The sequence below is a fragment of the Bombina bombina genome, chromosome 5 (assembly GCF_027579735.1).
Source record: "Bombina bombina isolate aBomBom1 chromosome 5, aBomBom1.pri, whole genome shotgun sequence".
Taxonomy (NCBI): domain Eukaryota; kingdom Metazoa; phylum Chordata; class Amphibia; order Anura; family Bombinatoridae; genus Bombina; species Bombina bombina.
The window spans coordinates 661,947,713-661,965,071 of record NC_069503.1 but is presented as its reverse complement, the minus strand read 5'-3'; the positions used below and the strand labels follow the sequence as shown (position 1 = coordinate 661,965,071).

At 35.9% G+C, this 17,359-nt stretch overlaps 1 protein-coding gene across 1 annotated transcript in view; it reads left to right on the top strand.

The window, feature by feature from the left end:
* The window catches only part of LOC128661588 (cadherin-9-like), a 569,287-nt gene that overhangs the window by 205,627 nt on the left and 346,301 nt on the right, over positions 1-17,359 (top strand). The window lies entirely within an intron of this gene.

Genomic DNA, 17,359 nt, shown 5'->3' with positions numbered 1-17,359 from the left:
TGGCCAATCAAAAAGAAGTGGGTTGATCCTAGGTGATAGGTTGATCTCTTAAGCTCAGGTGTGGAAACCAAAGTATTTATATAATAGGATGACATTACATGGCATTTGAAAAAAGTTTTTTGCTTTGCAATTAAAATCTGTTATACAAGAAATATAAGAATATACAAGAGTATACAAAAATATACAAAAATACACAAAAATATACATTAGCATACAAGATAGCTTAAGTATAAAAATTCCATATTATAATTGTTTGTGCTTTTTAGTAATATATAAAGAACATTTGTTAGCTTGTATCTCTATTCTTTAAAAAGGTTTTTAACGATTAGAAAAAATGCTTTGAACTATAGTATCTGTTGGCTTGGTCAATATTCTCGTGTTTGTTAGATTACTATATATTTACTTAGCTCTATAGGAGAGAGAGAAAAGGGGATCGGGAAATAGTAAGTCTCAATCATTATTATTTTATGATAAATGATGACAGTATGTGAGATTTACATGGAATGGACTAATGTAGTTATCTTAGGGATTGTTCAAGTGATTAACAGCTTTTTGATTCTAACACAGATATGCATCAGTTGAAATTATTAAGGCCTAGATTTGGAGTTCGGCGGTAGCCGTCAAAACCAGCGTTAGAGGCTCCTAACGCTGGTTTTAGGCTACCGCCGGTATTTGGAGTCAGTGATTAAAGGGTCTAACGCTCACTTTTCAGCCGCGACTTTTCCATCCCGCAGATCCCCCTACGCCATTTGCGTAGCCTATCTTTTCAATGGGATCTTTCTAACGCTGGTATTTAGAGTCGTTTCTGAAGTGAGCGTTAGAGCTCTAACGACAAAACTCCTGCCGCCTGAAAATAGCAGGAGTTAAGAGCTTTCTGGCTAACGCCGGTTTATAAAGCTCTTAACTACTGTACCCTAAAGTACACTAACACCCATAAACTACCTATGTACCCCTAAACCGAGCTCCCCCCACATCGCCGCCACTCGATTTAAATTTTTAACCCCTAATCTGCCGACCGCCACCTACGTTATACTTATGTACCCCTAATCTGCTGCCCCTAACCCCGCCGACCCCTGTATTACATTTATTAACCCCTAACCTGCCCCCCACAACGTCGCCGCCAGCTACTTAAAATAATTAACCCCTAATCTTCCGACTGCAAAGCGCCGCCACTTACGTTATCCCTATGTACCCCTAATCTGCTACCCCTAACACCGCCGACCCCTATATTATATTTATTAACCCCTAATCTGCCCCCCTCAACGTCGCCGACACCTGCCTACACTTATTAACCCCTAATCTGCCGAGCGGACCTGAGCGCTACTACAATAAAGTTATTAACCCCTAATCCGCCTCACTAACCCTATCATAAATAGTATTAACCCCTAATCTGCCCTCCCTAACATCGCCAACACCTAACTTCAATTATTAACCCCTAATCTGCCGAGCGGACCTCACCGCTACTATAATAAATGTATTAACCCCTAAAGCTAAGTCTAACCCTAATACTAACACCCCCCTAAGTTAAATATAATTTACATCTAACGAAATAAATTAACTCTTATTAAATAAATTATTCCTATTTAAAGCTAAATACTTACCTGTAAAATAAATCCTAATATAGCTACAATATAAATTATAATTATATTATAGCTATTTTAGGATTAATATTTATTTTACAGGCAACTTTGTAATTATTTTAACCAGGTACAATAGCTATTAAATAGTTAAGAACTATTTAATAGTTACCTAGTTAAAATAATAACAAATTTACCTGTAAAATAAATCCTAACCTAAGATATAATTAAACCTAACACTACCCTATCAATAAATTAATTAAATAAACTACCTACAATTACCTACAATTAACCTAACACTACACTATCAATAAATTAATTAAACACAATTGCTACAAATAAATACAATTAAATAAACTAGCTAAAGTACAAAAAATAAAAAAGAACTAAGTTACAAAAAATAATAAAATATTTACAAACATAAGAAAAATATTACAACAATTTTAAACTAATTACACCTACTCTAAGCCCCCTAATAAAATAACAAAGCCCCCCAAAATAAAAAATTCCCTACCCTATTCTAAATTAAAAAAGTTACAAGCTCTTTTACCTTACCAGCCCTGAACAGGGCCCTTTGCGGGGCATGCCCCAAGGATTTCAGCTCTTTTGCCTGTAAAAAAAAACATACCATACCCCCCCCCAACATTACAACCCACCACCCACATACCCCTAATCTAACCCAACCCCCCCTTAAATAAACCTAACACTAAGCCCCTGAAGATCTTCCTACCTTGTCTTCACCATACCAGGTTCACCGATCCGTCCTGGCTCCAACATCTTCATCCAACCCAAGCGGGGGTTGGCGATCCATCATCCGGTGCTGAAGAGGTCCAGAAGAGGCTCCAAAGTCTTCCTCCTATCCGGCAAGAAGAGGACATCCGGACCGGCAAACATCTTCTAGTGGCTACCGGAGTTTTAGGTATACTCTCTTCTATGGATGTTAAGTGTTCTCATATTCTGTCTTTGAGAGGGCGAGTGGTGATACCTACATATTGAAAACCACATTCTTTGCATGTGATTAAATAAATAATGAATGTAGAGGTGCAATTAATCCTGTTCTTTATGTGATATATATTCCCTGTTTGGGTTGAAGTGAAGGTAGTGCTGGGGTTAGTGTAATCACAGCTTTTATAGCAGAGATGTCCGCATCGATAGAAGCCTGCTGTTGGTGTGAGCCAATTAGTGCGAGAGTCATTTTTTCTGTGAAATTTTTTCTTAACTATGTCACCCAGATTAGCTGCCTTCTTAGCAGAACATTTGACTACTTTGTCCATCCTGTGTTTGAGAATTGTATCTCCATTAAGAATTGGCAAGTACTTTCTGATGATTCTACAGATTTGATAAAATTGACTGCTATACTTGGTGGTAAAATATATAGGGTCTTTATCCCATGTTTGATTCATATGTTTTGGGTCTTGATTTGTACCTGTAGTTTGTGTATTTGATTTAGATTTCCTTTCTGTGTTGCTTAATATTGACTGTCTATCCATTCGGGCTACTTGGGTCATTATGGTCTTAAGTGATGACTTGTTATAGCCTCTTGCTATTAGTTTTTCCATTAGAATTGTTGCTTCTCTATAATATAGTTGTAGTGTGGAACAGTTTCTGCGTAAGCGGAGAAACTGTCCTTTTGGTATGCCCTTTCGCATGTGAGGTGCATGGCAGGAATCTGCTCTTAAGATGGTATTCCTTGCCAGTGGTTTACTGTAATTTGAAATAGAGATTTTGTCATTCCCATCATGAAATAGATGTAAATCAAGATATTCAATCTCGGTATCATGTGCTTTATATGTGAAAGTTAGGTTAAGGTTGTTTTGGTTAAGATATTGTATGTAAGATGGAATAGTTGTTTGTTTTTGATCATTATAGATTAGTATCAGATCATCAATATATCTGCCGTATGTAATAATGTTCTACTTGAGGGGGCAGTTACCTCCAAAGATGTGGCAGGCCTCAAAGTAACCCATGTACAAGTTTGCATATGAGGGGGAAAACTTTGCCCCCATGGCCGTGCCACATCTCTGGAGGTAGTATGATCCCTCAAAAACAAAAAAAATATGCGTGAGGAGGAATTGTGTCACTTCCAAGAGAAATTGTATGAAGTTGTTAGGAAAATCGGTAAATCTTTCCAACATATATTTGAGTGCCTTAAGTCCTTCTGTATGGGGGATGCTAGAGTATAGAGAGGAGACGTCTATAGTTAGCCACTTATAATTTTTGTGCCACTTTATGTTTTCTATTCTGTTAATTAGGTGGGTGCTATCTCGGATATATCCCGGTAGGGATCTCACTATGGGTTGAAGAACATTATCTTACCAGTCTCCCAGCCTTTCGCATACGGAACCCATGCTGGCCACTATGGGTCTGCCTGGTGGTTTAATCAGTGTTTTATGGATCTTGGGTACTATGCGAAAGGCTGGGACAATGGGATGTTCAACCAAACAGTATTGTGCCAATGTAGATTTCATTAAACCTCTCTCACAAGCTGTATCTAACAGGTCCCTTAGTTCATTTCTGAATTTAAGTGTAGGATTGAAAGTTAGTTTCAGGTATGTTTTGGGATCAGTTAGTTTGGAGAGGACTTCTGCTCTATAGTCAGTTTTATTGAGAATCACTATAGCACCTCCCTTGTCTGCCGAGGTAATGACTATGTCTGAATTAGTTCGTAAAATACGTAGAGAGTCCCGTTCTTCTAGAGTGAGATTGTCTTTAAATGTTTCTGTATTATCATAGGTAGTATAGTGTAATCTAGTTAAGTCCTGTTCCACTAAATTCTGAAACATTTCAATTGAGTCACTTCTGCTGTTTACTGGGTAGAAATATGACTTATTTTTAGTAGTGGTGTTGAATGTTGGTATAGAATTATTTTCACTAAGGTGTCTGAGGGTGTGGGATTGAAGTGTTATAATAATTCTTGAAAGGCTATACCCGTTGAAGACTGTGAGTCGGTCAATAAGTCTTCCTGTGTAGTGTGCGTTAGATGTGTGCTGGTTGAAGCATTATCATTTTGTGTGATTGGAGTAGGTGAATTGAGGTGAGGGTCTCTGTTAGGGTTATTTTCTAAACTTATATCATTTAGAGATTGTGTAGTGTAATGCTTTCTTAAGGTGATTTTTCATACTAGTGCATTAACATCTAAAATGGTTGAAAAAAGATCAAAATTGGTTTTTGGTGCAAAAGAAAGACCTTTGTTTAGAAGTTTGGTTTGGTGGTGTGTAAGTGTCAAGTAGGATAAATTAATTACTGCTTCTTTGTGAGTTTCTTGATTCTGCTTGGGTACCTGGCAGGTGGTTCCTTTTTTGGAGTGCTACTAGTGATTGGAGTATTGACTAAGGTGTTGAGGGGTGTTCTACCTTGTGATGTGGATGGATTATCTGTCTCATCGCTAGACCCATGGGTATGTGTGGTATTGTCTTCCCTAGTAGGAGTATAATGCGATGTGTCAGTCTCAATGCTAGAAAAGGTTACTCTTTTGGCATTGGGTGTGTGATGAGAGCTATTTTTCCTTTTGTTGCTTTTACCTTGTTTGTTGGTATTGGATCTATGTGGTCTATTTTTCTGCCATGAGTAAACTATATCTAGTTCGTAGTCTTTGCTGTCTCTTTGGTATTTATTGACTTTTCTGCTAGATAACGTGTTATCTACTTGTTGCATCGTGTCATCTAATTGTTTTTTGTAATCTTTGTATTTTTGTGTTTCTGAGAATTTAGTGAGATTACTGTCTAACTTTTCTATTTCTGTAAGTAAAAGTTCTCTTTCTTGTTTTTTGTGTTTGAGTAGTTGTTGCATCAGTATTATGGAACAGTTGGTGAGATTGTTATTCCACTCTTCCATAAATTCTGGAATATTTACTGCAAAAGTGGGATATTTTTTCATTCTAAGTCCTCTAGGGACCTTTCTCTCTTTAATATATAGTTCTAGAAATTCGATGTCCCACCATAGGTTGGATTCTTTATATTTTTTGTTTTCTAGTGTGGAGAATATTGTGACCAAGTCATTTTCTGATATATCATCCCCTGTGTTAGGGCTGCCCTTCAGTGCTAGATTCATTATGTGCTTTCTTCTATCTTGGTCTAATACCCCTGTGGGGTTGTAACCTTCAGCCATAATGAGAGATAGTATAGTAAGTGTTAAATATGTATTAAGTTATAGTACTCCTAAATATAGGATCAGAGAAATTTAACAGATGAATCTTACTTAATGGTTAAGATGTGGTCAAAGTGACCTCTTATGATGGTAGTTATGCTCTATATATATATATGGGAAGTATAGGCAATGAAATTTGATAACACTCAAAATTGGAGAACAAATTTCCCATATATGGATAAAAATGTCTGCTATAATATATAAAAAAGATGTTATTTCTAATAATAGGTATTCTGAAGCTGCCTATGGAAAGGCAGTGTTAGGTGTGCTTAAAGTTCACTATGTAGCCCATGGACTTGCCACTGAAAAGGTGGTTGTATATATGCTTATTGTAAAATACATTCAAATTTGAAAATATGTGCTAGCAGACTATCTACTAAGGAAAAGGTTGTGTAGATATGGTTGTAAGATCGGTTATAGATTTTCCAATTATAAGTTTGTTTGCTACTGTGTATTAAGCTGAATAGCTATGGGTGTTCCCTAAGATGTTTGATAGGAAGGTATATACATCAAAAATATATATAGTGATTAAATGAATACACTTATATTATTTGGAAAAGAAACCTAGAGAAAACAAAAAAGTGGTTAGTAGATATATTGATAATATAATTAAAAAAATACATCTCCATAATATTCTCAAGATCATATTTGCTTTGAAAACATTATTATAGCTATCCTTTATTTTCCTTTTAATGTAATTGTAAATGTTGTACTCAACTTAAATATGATCACAACTGTTTTGATTTTATTTAAAAAATTATTGCAAAATGATACAAAACTGTCAATTGTACATATCATGCATTTATTAGCAATTTTTACTATTGTATAAATAAGCTGAAATGTTTTTATTTTACTTTGGTCTCATGTATTTTGTTTCTATCATTGAACGTAACCTCCCCCACAAGCAAACACACAACCCTAGCTGTTGAAAAGCACATTTCTAATAGTGTTCTGTGTTTATTTATTTTATTATTATTATACTTTATTTATGAAGCGCCAACATATTCAGGGCCGGATTGGCAGCTGGGATACCGGGAAAAATCCTGGTGAGCCGCTGGCTGGCAGCTCAGCTGGGCTGGCTCAGCTGCTGCAGAGACTGTCTGAGAGCAACACATTTTTGATGCGGGCGGCTGATTAATTTTTTTTGGGCCATGATCAGTGCGGCTGTTGGGCCGCCACTAGTTCCCTTTGCTCCGCCCACCATTACCGAACACACAGTCTGTAAACCAGGAAGTAAGTGTTACTAACTACTTAGTCAAAGAAAAACACAGTGTCTGTCAGTCAGTGTGCAGTGAAATCTAAAGCTGGGACGTCTGCATAATTGTACCCAATAGTGTAGTGCAGGATGTGACGAGTGAGTCATTCTATCATGTGGCTTCAGTCAAGTTTTTAGCGCACAGCTGCACGTGTGAGTGAGGTGGTGCTAGCATGGTCGCTGGGACTTGGAGTGCAGCACTGAAATCTGAACAGCTATGTCTCGGTAACAAAGTGAGATGGCCGCGGGACACTGGTCAGGAGGAGGATATCGGATCCTTGCTTTATCTCTCAGTGAAGTCAGACGTGAGTGCTGTGACTATGATCCCGAAGCTGAGATAGTACAGGGGAGTATGGCAGCCATCAAAGCAGCAGCAGCCAGCCAGGTACAGACTGCACTGGCCAGATACTGTTGTAATGCAAAGGAATGTAGCAAGCAGGGAATGGGAGAGTGGAGCCTCAGGCTGACGGTCACAATGCTCTGACCGGTGGCTCACTAGTTGCACTGAGTCCAAGGTCCTGGTTGTCACGCACTGTGCTGCACTGAGACAGCTGACTGTGTCACAGTCACTAAATTCTGTTCATCATTGGATACGGCAGCTGCAGCAAGCACAGTGTGTGAGTGTCAGTTCTAAGTTCCTTTTCTCACACCCAGTGAGTTAGTATAGCTACTTTCTCCTAAGTTATGTGAAATCTGTGTAAAATGTTTTCCTTTTCAGGCTGGAATAATTTTATGTAAAATTAAAAAAGACTCATGTGGTGTGTGTATGTTTTGTGCCTGCATGTATGTGTATGTGGTGTGTGTGTTTGTTTGTGTATGTTTGTGTCTGCGTCTGTATGCAAGTGTATATAGTGTGTATGCATGTGTTTGTTGTGTGTCTGCAAGTATTTCATTTGTGTATAAACTGCCTGCTTAACTTAAAATATGTTTATTTTTTATTATATATATATATATATATATATATATATATATGAGTTGAAGGGAAAACCAGCTAGAGCATAGTTGGCTGGCTTGGAGGGTGTGTGACTAGGTTGGAGGGGGCGTGGTTAGGTTGGAGGGGGCATGGTTGGGCCGGTCTATACAAATTTGCAGGGCTGGTATGATTTCCCAATCCGGCCCTGAACATATTCTGCAGTGCTCTCCATAGATACAATTAATTTAAAAAAAACATTTAAACTTGTAAGAGACAGGACATTTACAAACACATACAGGAGGAATTGAGGGCCCTATTCCCATGGGAACTTACAATCTAGAAGGATAGGAGGTTGAGAAACAGGAGGTGAGGACTGTAAACAGGAGGTGAGGACTGTAATGCCTGAGAAAGAATTGGCGCATATATTGAATACTATGGTTTCCATTTAGCCAGTAGGGTGCATATGTTTCACAGCCAGGAAGCCTGTCCACTCACATTTGGGGCTAGTGAAGAGGCATTAGCAGCCCTCATTTATCATTGCACAAGTAAGGGCTTGTGCAGTTTCCCTTCTGCAAGAGCAGAGCTTGTCAATCATTCCAGATTAATCAGTTTAGGATGATATAATTTAAAGGGACATGAAACCCAAAAAAAATATTTCTTGATTCAGGCAGAGAATACAGTTTTAAATAACTTTTCAATTTACATCTATTGCCTAATTTGCTTCTTTATCTTGATATCGTTTGTTGAAGGAGCAGCAATGTATTACTCATAGCTAGTTGAATGTAATTGTAAGCCAATAACATGAGGCCTATAAGTGCAGCCACCAATCAGCAGCTTCTGAGCCTACCCAGGTATCATTTTCAACAAAGGATACAAAAGGAGCAATCTTGGTTGCTAATTCCCAATTCTTAATCTGAATTAAAACATATATATATATATATATATATATATATATATATATATATATATATATATATATATATATATATATATATATATATATATATATAAAAACCTATGTAAATTGATTAGTATAAAAATGGATTATTATAAAAATCTATAAATATCATACTATAAATATATATATATATGTGTTCATGGGGTAAAAACGGTATTCTATGTACTCCTGTTAATGAGAGATAACATAACAATATTCTTGTGTATAAAAGGATAAATTTAATTACAATATATTAAAATCCCAACTGGGTAAAATAAACTATAATAAAATCAATGTTAAAACTATAATATAGACTCAACACCGGTGTCAAAATGATGTATATCTATGTATGATGATATCAAGCTCTAATATAGAGATCTCAAAAAATGCAGTCAATATATATATATATATATATATATATATATATATATATATATATATATATATATATATATATATATATATATATATATACAATAATGTATAAGCAACTATGTTGCTAAAACTTCTAGTGTGTTCGCTTGAAATGTTAATCACAGTCCTTAATGGAAATCTTTAATATCCCATAGTATTGTAATTGATGCTTTGTAGATATGTATTAGCTTTAATAGATAAGTCAGTTAATCTTCGGCTCAATAGCCCAAAAGTACCTTGTAGTGTTCCGTAATAGATGCACTAACGGATGGTTTAAAAGGGATCTCCAACTTTTCCAAACGGATCAGACGTATGGTCTCACCAGAATCAGCTTTACGTGTCCTCCTCCTCTCTGGACTCTGTGTATATGTTCCATTCCCCACTGATATAGAGGTTCTGCTTTTACAGACCTCCTTGCTGTTTGCTGGAGATTTATCTTTACCTCCTCTCTTGGGCTCTGTGTGTACACCACGTATTTCATTGAAGTGGCACTTCCGCTATATGGACCCCTTTTTTGCTGGGGGTATATCTGGGAGTATTTACGGTGCTTGTATTCAACCATTTCCCACTTCTCACTTTGCTCCTGGTCTCTTAATCGATGTATTGGGTATCAACGCGTTTCAGCTAGAAAGCCTTTCTCAAGATCTGAGAGACCCGGAGCAAAGTGAGAAGTGGGAAACGGTTGAATACAAGCGCCGTAAATACTCCCAGATATATCCCCAGCAAAAAAGGGGTCCGTAAAGCGGAACTGACACTTCAGTGAAATATGCAGTGTACACACAGAGCCCAAGAGAGGAGGTAAAGATAACTCTCCAGCAAACAGCAAGGAGGTCTGTAAAAGCAGAACTTCTATATCAGCGGGGAACGGAACATATACACAGAGTCCAGAGAGGAGGAGGACACGTAAAGCTGATTCTGGTGAGACCATACGTCTGATCCGTTTTGAAAAGTTGGAGATCCCTTTTAAACCATCCGTTAGTGCATCTATTACGGAACACTACAAGGTATTTTTGGGCTATTGAGCCGAAGATTAACTGACTTATCTATTAAAGCTAATACATATCTACAAAGCATCAATTACGAAACTATGGGTATTAAAGATTTCCATTAAGGACTGTGATTAACATTTCAAGCGAACACACTAGAAGTTTTAGCAACATATTTGCTTATATATTATTGTATATATATTGACTGCATTTTTTTAGATCTCTATATTAGAGCTTGATATCATCATACATAGATATACATAATTTTGACACCGGTGTCGAGTCTATGGCCCCTATTTAACAAAGGTCTTGTGGACCATATTCAGCATTGCACCAGCAGCTCACAAGAGCTGCTGGTGCAACGCCGCCCCCTGCAGACTTGTAGCCAATCGTACTCGATCGGGTTGATTTCTGGTGATTCCTGTCCGACTGCTCAGAGCAGCGGAAATGGTTATGGAGCAGCGGTCTTTAGACTGCAGCTCCATTACTTGCGTTGTCTGAAGACTCGCCAGAAACACAGGCCCACAAGCTCCCTACGGAGCTTGTTAAATGGGCCCCCTTATTATAGTTTTAACATTGATTTTATTATAGTTTGAGTTACCCAGTTGGGATTGTAATATATTGTCATCAAATTTATCCTTTTATACACAAGAATATTGTTATGTTTTCTCTCATTAACAGGAGTACATAGAATACCATTTTTACCCCATGTACACATATATATTTATAGTATGATATTTATAGATTTCTATAATAATCAATTTTTATACTAATCAATTTACATAGGTTTCTATATACATATATATATATATATGTTTTAATTCAGATTAAGAATTGGGAATTAGCAACCAAGATTGCGCCACCTTATTTCATATCGATTTTTAAAACATTTTTGGGATTACGTTTTTAAAGGTGAGCTTAATTCCCATTCCGGCCAAACAGTTATTATTTCTGATCAATAAATACAAAAGGCGCAAACCCGTTTTATAATAGAAGTAAATTAGAAAGTTGTTTAAAATCACATGTGCTATCTGAATCATGAAAGAACATTTTTGGGTTTGTATCCCTTTAAGAAGCAACATCTTTTTTTACAGTTGCAGGATCACATCAGTAAACCTTCACTGCAAGGGCTCTGATTCTGCTTTTGTAGCTTCTTAAAAGGAGCCCTTAGTCTTAACATAGCACACTATGATTGACATGAATGGAGTCCATACATTTAATGAAAGGGGGCAAAAATAAATAATGAAGTATATTGCAAAGTTGTTTTACTACGCAAAAATAATTTTTTTATATTTAAATTTTAAGAGGCTTATTCCTGTCCATTTAAAAACATAAGCTACAATATTTTTAAACAGGGTTATATTTTTAAGATACATTTATAAAGCATAATGCCTAAAGCTTACTTTATTTTTTATATCCTTTTTGTTATGGAATGACTTTAACATAGATGTTTAATGTGGTTGATTATAAACCAGTTCCAGTTGATGATTTATGGATGAGTTCATGCCAAATATCAAATGCTTTGGTGCCAGAAGATTTCATTGCATCATAAAGATCAATTATTATGAACAGATTGCATTGCTAATTTTCTCATTTAGCTTGCAATAAGCACACTGCTAATTCTTAGTTTCATCACATATCATAATAATCTAAAGTTTTATTTTTCTGTCTTATGTTTTGAATCTTCAAAATATTTTGTGTTGTTTTTTTTAACCCTGAGCTATTTAAGATTTTTTTAATTATAATTTTAAAAGTTTTTAGTTTAAGAAATAACAACGTGCAATGCATTAGTAGACAATGCCATCTGTTTGATAAATGATATACACAAAATGCCCAGCTGTTAACTCCATCTAGATGTATATGTGATATCCAGGAGCAATACATTTTTAAATCCTAATAGTCAAAAACTGATGACTCTTTACTGCTCTACAGACTTTCCTAGTAAATTTAAGGAGCAAAAGAAGGTTATATAAATAAAAAAAAACATTTTATATGTTGTATCCCCTAGTTTACATAAGTCAGTGTACATTGTTCAACATCCTAATATAATTGACAAATATTTTTCCTGAGAAAGAAAAAAAAAGAACGTTAACATGTTCAGCAGTGACTTTATTTTCAGTTATATTCAGGTACAGTAATATTCCAAGATCTGTTATGAATTTGATCAGAACTTTTAGACTTACTAAAACCCCCAGCTAAAGATAGCTTTAAACATATCATCATTGTCTCTTTGTTGACCACAAAAAATAATCCTTCCTGCTCTATATTTTGTTTGCATCTTTCTCAATGTTAAAAAAAAAAATAAAACTTAAAAAGCTGTAATATTTTAATAAAAAATACAGATCATATATCAGATAATATCACGGCAATCGATATTGACAGTTCTGCAACATTATGGTATACAAGAAAAGATGATCAGTATCCTATGACTATTCCTTTTATGTGTAGCGTTCCAGAGCAACCCCCAAAACTCTACTTATACCCCCCATACAGACTCTGCCTTTACATCTGACCATTGGTAACCTCACAAATAATTGTAGCCTAAAAAGGCAATCCCCTGTATCAGTAATCCCCTTTTAAGTGAGTTTTTATCAACAAAACCCTTAACAAGTAACCCTCACATGTCCTGTACCTGCAGTTTTTTTAAAGCCAAAGAAGTAGAGGTTAGCAAAGATCTGCATCTTTACAGTGGGTGCAACAATATTGGAATTATTGGAAGTATTCTTGTGAGAAAAGTGATGCACATTCATAGACCAGTGACACTGTTGTCTTGTTGACTAGGTGTAATATACACTTTAGTTTAGTGTGCACAATACATTTTTGCTGTACGTTTTTGTATCATTGATCTGTGAAATTGCGCTGCTTCTGCCACAGGATGCAACAATACATACTGTATGTACCAAAAGGGCAGCATTCTATAAAGGTGCAGCACTTTACCTACTGGCTTCTCTAATGAGTTAACATAAAAGAACGTCTTTAAAGGGACATTAAACACTTTGAGATGGTAATATAAAATGATCCATTGTATATCTAAAAAGAACTCTGCAATATACTTTCATTATTTATTTTGTCCCTTTTTACTGTTATTATTTTCTGAAATTGTGAGCTTTTCAGTTCCTATTAGAAATGGAAGTGCACAACACTGTTATATTCCACACAGCCATTGGCTGCAAACTCTAATGACCTATTTATTACTGCCTCTATTTGGCCACAGCAGAGAAGGTAACCTAAGTTACAACATGGCAGTTCCCATTGTTTTATAGACACTAAAACTTTATGTTTATTTTTTCTATATTTAAACAGCTAATGAAACTTTAAATAATACATCCCCGTGTTATTCTCAGACTAATCTTTTTTTTAACCCTTTTGTGACAGGGTTAAAGTGCCTACATCGGAACAACTGTTCCGATGTAGACAAATTGAAACTACGATCGCGAGATTTAAATTATTGGATCACATCTGGGGGGCGTCCCTAAAATCCTAGGAACGCCCTCCAGACCGCGATCAAATCCTAGAAGCACAGAAGGCTTCAGGACAGCCGTTAGCTATTACATTCTATTCCGTCATAACGGCTTTAAAGCCCAGTGTAATTATGACGGAATAGAACGGCATAACGGCATTAAAAGGTTAATTGCATCATTCTAGATAGCATTTATATAGTGTTGAATGTCCCTTTAAAGATAGCTGCAGGAACAGGAAGAATTTCTCTATGCTAGTGACAATTCCTTGTCACCACTTAAGGGGGCGCAATATATGTGTGATGCAAAAGTCGGCAAACTTATTAATGACTTATACAAATAAAAAAATTACAAAATATATACAATCCAATAAACAGACCCTCTTTTATCAAGATCCCAAATAGGGAAATTTAGGTATTTATCTAGAATATTCCTTATCTTGTTAGTCCATGTAGATTTAGTGTGGGAATTTCAAAATGTCCTTGTCTGGAACTGAAGAAGATTCTTTTCCCCAACTATTGGCTACTCCTTCCCAATATAGTTTGAAACGTAAAACAATTTATGTGAGAAAACACACAATAAAGAAGGGTGCCTCCTAGAGTAATATAGTTACACAACAATGGTCATATGTGATGTCAGAATCGTACTCACAATGGTAGCAGCACCCAATTGTGCTTAGTGACACCTACTGGGTTCTCTAAGTGTCCCAGCTCACTGCTCCTTTTGGCATCTCCCCAAGGTTCAGGCAATACTCAAGCTCTCAGTCAGGTTCAGGTAATAATGGGTTTTATTAAAACTCAAAATTCAGGGTGTAACAATCACCACTATGTATTAAAATGTTGCAACGCGTTTCTCAGCTTCCTCGCTGTTTCATCAGGCATATAATTACTAACTGAGAGCTCTAGAATTTAAATACATCACCCTCCAATCAAATCTCTTTGATTTAATCCCTCCCCTCATGCAGGTGTTTGTAGTAATTCCCTTGGTCTCATATTAACCCCTTGCAGGATTCATCGTCCCCACATACATCAGCCCTTTCAGCTTTCATATAAAACATATCATTAACTTTTTATAATTATGTAACATCAATCTTCTACAAACAACCAACTTTCTTCCTTGATGTATGTAGCATCATACCCATAATATTTGTCTAATTAGATGCGCAATTTAGATCTTACCTCTACATTACGTGTTAGGGGAATTTTGACCCTTCAGTGTTTAATTTTCAAATAATCAATATTAATAAATCTTACGGAACTACTAACCTAATCGGTGCGTGCTCATCGATAAACCCCATTGAATGTTGCATTTTTTGTATCGTCTTAGTCTCTAACATTGTTTCAATCTCATTAGTCGAATATGTACTTCCGCGTCTGACGTCATCCATCCCTAATCTAAGGGGTTTTCCTTTCTCAACCAATGAGGACTTGTCATTGTCTTATACCATAATGGATAGTAAAACCTCCTCACTCATGAAGGATGAAAAATTAATTCCGTATTTTAAGAGGGATCAACATCCTTATGTATAAAGCAATTAGTTTTGATAATGTGTATACTGCAATCCAAATCAAAAGGCCAGCTCTACCCTGATGACCTGAGCCTGGCTGTTAAATAAATACATCTATGTGCTAATACGAACCCTCCTCTTAAACTTGTGTATATGTACGTGGAGATGTGATTAGTGTATTCGGTATATCTGATCCTATTATTATAATATAATTTATATATATTATATTATTGGGAGGGAAGAAAAATAATATATAAAAAATAAAAAATAAAATGATTATGTTGGCATAAATTACAAGATGCCACCTAGTGGAAAAGTATGTGCATGATGATACCTATAATACTATGTGTCAAAAATAGGTGTCATATCATACAAGGATATCTGATCATATGATATTTAAAAATAATAATTGGACTTATAACCCCTAGCTATTACTAATGTGTTGACCTAAATGTGTCTGTCCTCAACTAATGTCTAAAGTAGGCAAAATAGAAATAATGTGCAAAACTAGCTACATACTATGAGGTGGTATATACTACCACCAAAAGTACAACTAAATAAACATAGCGAATATAAGTATATACTAATAGTAATATAGAAAATAGGGTGTATACATACTTTATAATTCCTAATTCCAATGTGCATGCTAAATCAGAGGGTAACATGATACACACATACAAAGATCACAAAACATTTTAAAATATTTCATTAGAATGCAGCCATGTCAATAATTTCGTTTAACCCCTCTGGAAACAGGGCACCAAACTTATCAATCCAATAAGTTTCCCTTTATCTAAGGCAAGTGAATCTATTTGTGCCCTGTTTCAGAGGAATTTTTTCCAGAGGGTTTATGCGAAAGTTACAGTTATGTCCCTGATGACATTTGGCATGGTGTCTAGAGACACTATGTTTCAAACTTACTTTAGAAATGTTCCTGTAGTGTTCCCCCCATCTTTTCCTGATTTTGCGTATAGTACAGCCCAAATATTGGGCCCCACATTTGCAGGTTAGAAAGTATATAACATAATTCGAGCTGCAGTCCAATCTCTCTTTGTAGCCCGTAGTGTTAGAGGTAACACTAGTGGCACCATGAGTTATATATTCACACATGTTACATCTCTTTTTTTTATATCTATACGACTCCTTTATTGTATTATTTACTTTGAAGGCATGTGTCTTTCTACCTTCCCTCCTACTCATCCCTATTTTACTAGGGGCTAACCTTCTTTTTATTGTGGGCGCTCTCCTGAATGTAATATTGGGCTTCTCCTCCAATATCTGTTTTAAAATAGGGTCTCTTCTTTACAGGTGCCAATGCTTGTTCATAATCTTTTTAATTCTCTTAAAATTAGAATTATAATTGGTTATAAATGCTGTTTTGTTGTTTTCAACTTCTTGTGGCAGTATATTAGTGGCCTGCTGATTTAAAATAGTCTCTCTGTTTAGTAGTCTGGCTCTCCCATAGCTTTCTTCTATTAGATCTTCAGGATAACCTTTCTCTCTAAACCTATTTTTTAAAATCAAAGATTGTTCATCATACTTTTCTATAGTAGTACAATAGAAGAACAGGAAGAAAAACATTAGCATGGTGAGTAGTAATCAAGCTACTCTAGTTGTACCCAGCTGTCCCTTTAATTATATTAAACAGTTAGGAATGTAAATAGACGTGGTGTCCAAATAAAGCCTGTCCAATCTTCTGATTGGTTAATGTTTATGGTCCTATCATTAAAGGGCCATAATACCCAAATGTTTAAACACTTGAAAGTGATGCAGCATAGCTGTAAAAAGCTGACTAGAAAAAATCTCCTGAACATCTCTATGTAAAAAAGAAAGATATTTTACCTCAAAAGTTCCTCAGTAGCCACCTCCCTTTGTAAAGGATTTCTAAGCAGCATTTTAGTGTGTCTGTCCTAGGACAGCTTAGGGGATGAGCCTTGTGAACTCTCATATTATTTCACCAATCAGGTAAAGGAAGCTTACTATGAAATCTCATGAGAGTTAAGTCAAATCTCATGAGATCACAGTAAGAGTTCATGACCTCAGCACTGCTGATGCTGATTGGCTTCTGTTCATTTCTTCATTTTTTTATTTTTTTTTTTCTTTACCTGCAGCTGGGAGCAGGTGAAGTATAAATTTTTACACAGAACTTACTCTGCTGAGCTGAGG